We start from the raw sequence: 6,908 nt of genomic DNA on the forward strand, positions 1-6,908 counted from the left end.
CTTAGCACAGCGCAAGAAAAGGCGGTTTGCAACTTCACTCCAATTAAACAAGAACCTCAAGTGTGCTGTTTGTCAAAACCTTCAGGTTTTTGTTCATAGTAAACTTGATATGTCCCTCTCTAAACTTGCATGGTACACTCCTAAATTTTGCAGTCATCAAAGGGCTCCATGGAAATCTTCCTGAAGGTACATGAAAAAATGAAATTAGTTCTTCCTCTGAATTCGCACGGCTGGATAAAATCAATAGCAGTAAGTAATTGAAAAAGTACTGCTAACAGGCGTGCTACTTCAAGGTTACTCATGCTCTGATGATGTAGAACGTAGTCTTGTTAATCTAACAATAGAATTGCATTTAACTTGGCATGTGGATAATATGCTACGCAGCTACAAAAGCGTACAAACACACAATAACGTGGTAAATAACTACATTTAGCTTTGGCATCTGAATAATATAGTACACAGGTACAAAAGCACACAAGCTATAAACAGTTGCACACAAAGTCACAATTGTACAGAGAAATCAATGCGCCAGGAAGCAACGTCAGCAGAGCATCGAGCAATCCCATTCTCTAATTTATATTCTCCAATTCTCTATCACGTTACACAGGAAAACATAAAACATACACTGAATCACTGATACAAATTACAGAGGAGGGATTATCTTAGGACATTAAAAAATATTACCACTTCGTGAGTCTATTGCCCTGTCGGCTTTTGGTTCTGGCCTGCTCGGTCCTCGGTGTAGAAGCAGCCGTGATGGCCGCCAGCCCGGAATCAAGCGGTGGAAACCAAAGACGCCCTGCACTCAAGTGACAGCGGCCGGCCCGGAGCCTCGACTCGAGCGACAACGGCTGCGCTGTTCTGTCGTCCGCTCTGGAGAGCGTTTGAGCGAAGTAGATTGAACGACTACCAGATTGAATACTTCTGTAGAGGTTCGAGGCCTTTTTATGTGGCAAAAGGAGGGCGGTTGAAGTGGAGTCCGTGTCCGGCACCCCTTGTTGGCGTGCTCAAGCCGGACACATCAGAAACTTCCTGATCCGAGTCAGACCACGAGCGCCAGCGAGGTGGGGTTTTACCGGGAGGAGGCCGGAGGCGGGGGCAATGAGCGCCAGTGAGGCGAGGTTCTTCCGGGAGGAGGACGGAGGCGGGTAGGAGAAAGAGAGCAGTAGGAACCTGCCCTATATTTTGAGAGCGCCGCCGAAGTCGGGGTGAGAGGAGCTGTGGTCGTGTTTTTTAGATGGGCGATGTGGTCGTGTGGGTGTTGGAGGGGGTGCTCGCATTGACAGCGGAGGGTGCGCTGACCAGAAGACGGGCTAGAGATCAGATTTTTTTTAGCTTGTAGCGATCAGAACTTGTTTTTTATTTTTACGGGAAGTAGCCATCAGAAATTAGTCGTAGTCTCGTAGGCGACGGGCGACGTTTGAAAAAAAATAATCGTTTGCACTTATAGATGGCATATATGGTGTAATTTTTGTCAACTTACCGTTATGCGGATCTAATTAAATCTCAGCCGTAAATCTAGTAAATAAACGGATATAAAGAGGGTGACGTATGGAGAACTATGAAAACTTTCGTCCTTTAATATTAGGTAATAGATAAGCGCATGGCACCCTCTGCTTCCCTCTGCGAAGGGTTTATCTTTTACTTTTATGTATTTACTTTCATGCAAGAGTCAAAGTTTTTCTCTCTATTTCTTTTTATTTTTCTCTTTTAGCAAGCATCATGTGGTGAGGAAAGATCTAGGCACATATATCCAGTTGGATATGGGTAGCATGCGTTATCATTGTTGACATCACCCTTGAGGTGAATACGTTGGGAGGCGAAATTATAAGCCCCTATATTTCTATGTGTCCGGTTCAAACGTTTTGCTCATGTGCGTGCGATGAGTGTTAGCAACCATATCAGACTATATGGTGGTTGAGTATGTGAAGCTCTTACGTAGACTATTTTGGAGATTTTGTTGAATAAGTTGAATTACAATTGCTTGGTGACTGAGAACATAGGCTGTTGAGTTTCAAGAGGATTCATTGTTTGAACCTTATCATGTGAATTGGTTGCTACTCTGTCATGATGAGTTTTATGAGAAACAATTGCTGGTATGATGCTAGCAAAAGTGATTGAAACTTTCATTTATCAAATTTGTGCACGTTGCTAGCATTCACACTTCAAAATTATTTTCTTTATCATTTACCTACTCGAAAACGAGTAGGAATTAAACTTGGGGATGCTGATACACTAGTAGAAAATGGACCTTTTGTTCCGGTTCCAGAGGGCCTTTAGTCCCGGTTCTGAAACCGGGACAAAAGGGTCGGGACTAAAGGCCCCCCCTTTAGTCCCGGTTGTGTTACGAACCAGGACCAAAGGCCCTCCATGTGACCGCTATCTGTGCGTGGGCTGGAGAACCTTTAGTCCTGGTTGGTGTTATCAAATGGAACTAAAGGCACCACCTTTAGTGCCGGTTGGTGTTACCAACCGAGACTAAAGGAAAAAAATTTAAAAAAATCAATTTTTTTTCAATTTTGTGTTTTTAGTTTGTTTCTCATGTTCTTTCGATTTTAAAATCTTTGAATTATTTGACAATATAATCTCTAATCACCACTCCTCTGATCTCTAATCAGCACTAATTCAAAATCGTCTAACTTCCTGTCCGGTCACCCATCCTCTCACTACTCTAGCATAAGCACGCTTAACTTTCAGGTTTTGTCAGTCTTAGTTTCCAAGTCTGCTCTTGTTGTTTACCTCACAATACTAAGCTATCAATCATGCTAACCCTTAGGTCTTGATGTCACATGATTTAATTTTCTGAATTCCATATAATTATTAAGATAAACAACAATGATTAACAAACAACAATGATTAATTTTAAAACTCAAAAATACTTCAAAAAAAGAAAAAAAATTACAAAAAAAATTCTTTGAAAAACAGAAAAAATCCAAAAAACCAAAATGATACAAAAAGTTCAAAATAAAGTAAGTAATAATAATATTGAATTTCAATGAAAATAAAGTAAGAAATAATAATATTGAATTTCAATGAAAATAAAGTAAGTAATAATATTATTAATATTATTATGCCATTTATTGACTTAATATCCTTAAAACTGTAAATCGAAATTCAACAAATAATATATCCATTATTACAGAAAAATGTGACCATGATGTCACATGCTTCACCATTTGAGTTTGAAATTATTATGCTAAAAACCATAATTATTTATTAACACTAATATTTATTGAATTAGTAGTTTGACCAAAGTTTGACCACATTTCAATTTTTTAAACTTATATTAACTAAAGAATTTTTGTGTGTTGAATATGAACCATTCAAAGCCACATCCCTTAATTTCAACTCTTTTTGACTTCATTTGCTATTTTTTAATGCATTTAATGATTCTTTGAGCTAAATTAGCCTGAAATTGAAAAGCACTATAAATGAACTCTGAAAGGTTGGAAATCAGCATGGTATCATCATTTCACATAAATAGCTTGTGGTAAAAAGTTGAGAGGGTTATGGCAAAAATTAAATGCACTTCGTGTACAAACTGTACCATCTCTTTCAAACTAAGAGGGTTTAGGACGAAAAAGTTGAGAGGGTTATGCCAAAAATTAAATGCACTTCATGTACAAACTGGACCATCTCTTTCAAAGTAACAGGGTTTAGGACGAAAACTCAGTTGTTACAAAGACATTTCATTTTTTAATCTTATTTCAACTCCGGAATTTTTGTGTGTTCAATATGAACCATTCAAAGCCACATTCTTATATTTCAACCCTTTTTGACATTATTTGCTATTTTTCATGCATTTAATGATTATTTAAGCTAAATTAGCCTGAAATTGATAAGCACTGTAAATGAACTCTGAAAACCCTAAACCCGAGACTTAAAATGTCTGAAACTCTCACTACTAGGGAAAACCCTAGTAGTAGCGCGGGTTTTGGGGCTATTAGCAGCACGGGCAGCCGCGCTACCAATAAGGCGTTACAGCTAACTGTTAGTAGTAGCGCGGTCTATACACGCGCTACTACTCTGGACTGTATCAGCAGCGCGTTTTCGGAACGCGCTACTATTAATTAGCTGTAGCGATTTCCTTGCCCCGCGCTACTGCTATATCTTTCATCATCCCCCCCCCCCCGGCTTCCTACCCCGTTTCAGCTTCAGTAAACACCAATTTCCAGATACTAGGTACTACTAGATATCAATTTCATAAAGCATTATAGGTACTAGGTAGTACTCCCTCGGTTCCAAATTACTTGGTGTGCTTTTAGTTCAAATTTGAACTAAAACCATGATGAGTAATTTGGAACGGAGGGAGTACTAGATAATAATTTCATATATACTCACCATGCATCCTCACGCAGTACAAGGTGATATTGACGACGATCATCATATGTAGTTCTAGATAATATCGACGACGATCATCATATGTAGTTCTACATGATATCGACGACGATCATCATATGTAGTTCTAGATGATATAGCCACACACACACACATGTAGTTCTAGATGATATCAACGACGATCATTATCCTCAAGCCTGGGCGGTGGGTGTTCCTGATAGTAATTAGGATGGCCTGTCCAATACGAAGATTTTTGCCAACGAGGAATCTCTTCCAGCCAACCGAGTTTAAGTGTGTGCGACCGTTTTTGTCCAAGCGGTAAGTACAGGTGGTGACGGAGCCCCTTGTGGTAAGGCGTAGTCCATCTGAGCCTTCTTCATCAGGCTCGATACCACAACTCACAGATAGGTTCCTTGGCAATTTCTAAATAAGAAAAACATATCAATTAATAAATAGCCTCACACATACTCTTGCAAATATATTTATATTAATTCTAGATTTCTACACTATCAAAAGACACAGTACTACGCATTTGTATTAACTAATCATGAATTCTACTAATAAGTATATATGGATTATCTACACTATTTATAGTTCATAGGATTCTACACTAATAAGAGCATGTGATCAGACTCTACACTAAAGCATATCATCGACTAGATTCCACAAAGCATATCATTGGACTCTACACTAAGCATATCATCGGATTCACTAAGCATATCATCGAATAATTTGCATTTGTAAGTATAACAATAAAGCATATATATTTCATGCCGATTGACCATGGTACTTGTCAGGCGGGTCATGAATGGCACCCCGACAAAGTCATCACGTGGCGGAATTATGTCCCATAGGTTGCACACCTCCTCCTCGCTCAGCCTCATTCTTTGAGCTATGATGGCTTCATGAAGTGGGTTCTCATCATCTTCATCGAGTGGGTCCTCATTATCTTCATCATCTTCGTCATCTTCATCATCTTCGTCATCTTCCACCAGGTTGAGATAAATGACAGCCAGCTTGGGTCTTTCTGCTCTGAAGGAGAAGCTGATCAACTCACCACCAGTAAGACGCATGTGGGCAAGGAAACGGGCCCATCCATCTCCTCCAATCTGCGACATATTGCATGCTTTCTCGACCTCCGTAGTGTACGGCCCCCCAGGAGCCTCAAATGTCACAGTGTCTCCTGTCAGCTTGTTGAATTTCAACCTCACATTGCATGGGATGATCTGTGTAAAAAAAGCAAAATGACACAATGCAGTCATACCAACACTACAAATAAAATATTTGTTACATTTCATCTAATTTCTTACCGTCGCATGACGAAAACTCGGCTGGAAGTAGATGCCGAACAGCTTGCCAGTTGCAAGGCTGCTGGTGCACCTTGACTTGCACATTCGACATAGTGGTGGTGGTGGTGGCGCCATTTTCCTAAAGCAATATGAGCAAAGGATTAACGATTCACTTCACAGGAAAGAAAAACAGTAGCATGTGATATTTTTGGTTCTTCCGCGAGAAGCAATTTTATGGACAAAGCATTTCGGTGGCACCTATTGCCGAAAAAAATTCACAAATATCTACCAAATAAGGGTACCAACTACCAAGACATTTCATCTCATCTGGCCCCTATTGCCTAAGATAATTGATTAAAAAAACAAGTGGCAAATTTAACTAAATTGGCACCTACATTTTGCCAAAAAATAACTTATTACAAAAGAACAAAAGCATCTACCTATCCATGTACAGAAAAATAACAATAAAATGGTGCGTACTAAATCACCTAAATCAACTAGCCTACTAAATCCACTAACATACTAAATCAACTAAATCAAAATGTTCTAAATCAACTAGCCTACTAAATCAACTAAATCAACTAGCCTACTAAATCAACTAATTCAAGATGTTCTAAATCAAGTAAATCAACTACATACTAAATCAACTAAATTAAAATGTTCTAAATCAACTAAATCAACTAGCCTACTAAATCAAAATGCAGCAGGGAGGAGGGGTTGTGGATGGAGGAGGGAGGAGGGAGAAGGAGGGGCGACTCGAGGAGGGAGAAGAGAGTAGGACGGAGGAGGAAGACGGAGCGAGGAGGGGCCAGCCGACAGCAAGTGGAGGGGGGACGGAGAAGGAAGGCGGAGCAAGGAGGGGCCGGCCAGCGGCGACTAGAGGGAGGACGGAGGAGGAGGCTGGTACCGAGTCCAGCGAGGAGGAGGAGGTGGCGGCGGCACAGATCGGAGGAGGGGCGACAGGGGAGGACCGGCGTGGGGGTTGAGGGGGAGATCGAGTGAGTGTGAGTGTGAGTGGATCGGATAGGTCGGAGAGTGGGGGAGATGGAATGGCTTAGCAGTAGCGCGCTATAGCAAAAGACGCTACTGCTAAACGACCTAGCAGTAGCGCCTTTCACAAAGAGCGCGCTACTGCTATGTGTCAACATGTAAAAATAGACATCAAAAATACATTGATCATCAATGATCTTTTGTGTACAATCTGATTTGTCAATATGAGTCCTCACCAGTTTAGAAACTGGTGAAGACTCATATTGCGGCCACAAATTTTACACATAGAGT

This window comes from Triticum urartu, chromosome 3A (assembly GCF_056163025.1).
Source record: "Triticum urartu cultivar PI428250 chromosome 3A, HENAU_Tu73, whole genome shotgun sequence".
Classification (NCBI taxonomy): Eukaryota; Viridiplantae; Streptophyta; class Magnoliopsida; order Poales; family Poaceae; genus Triticum; species Triticum urartu.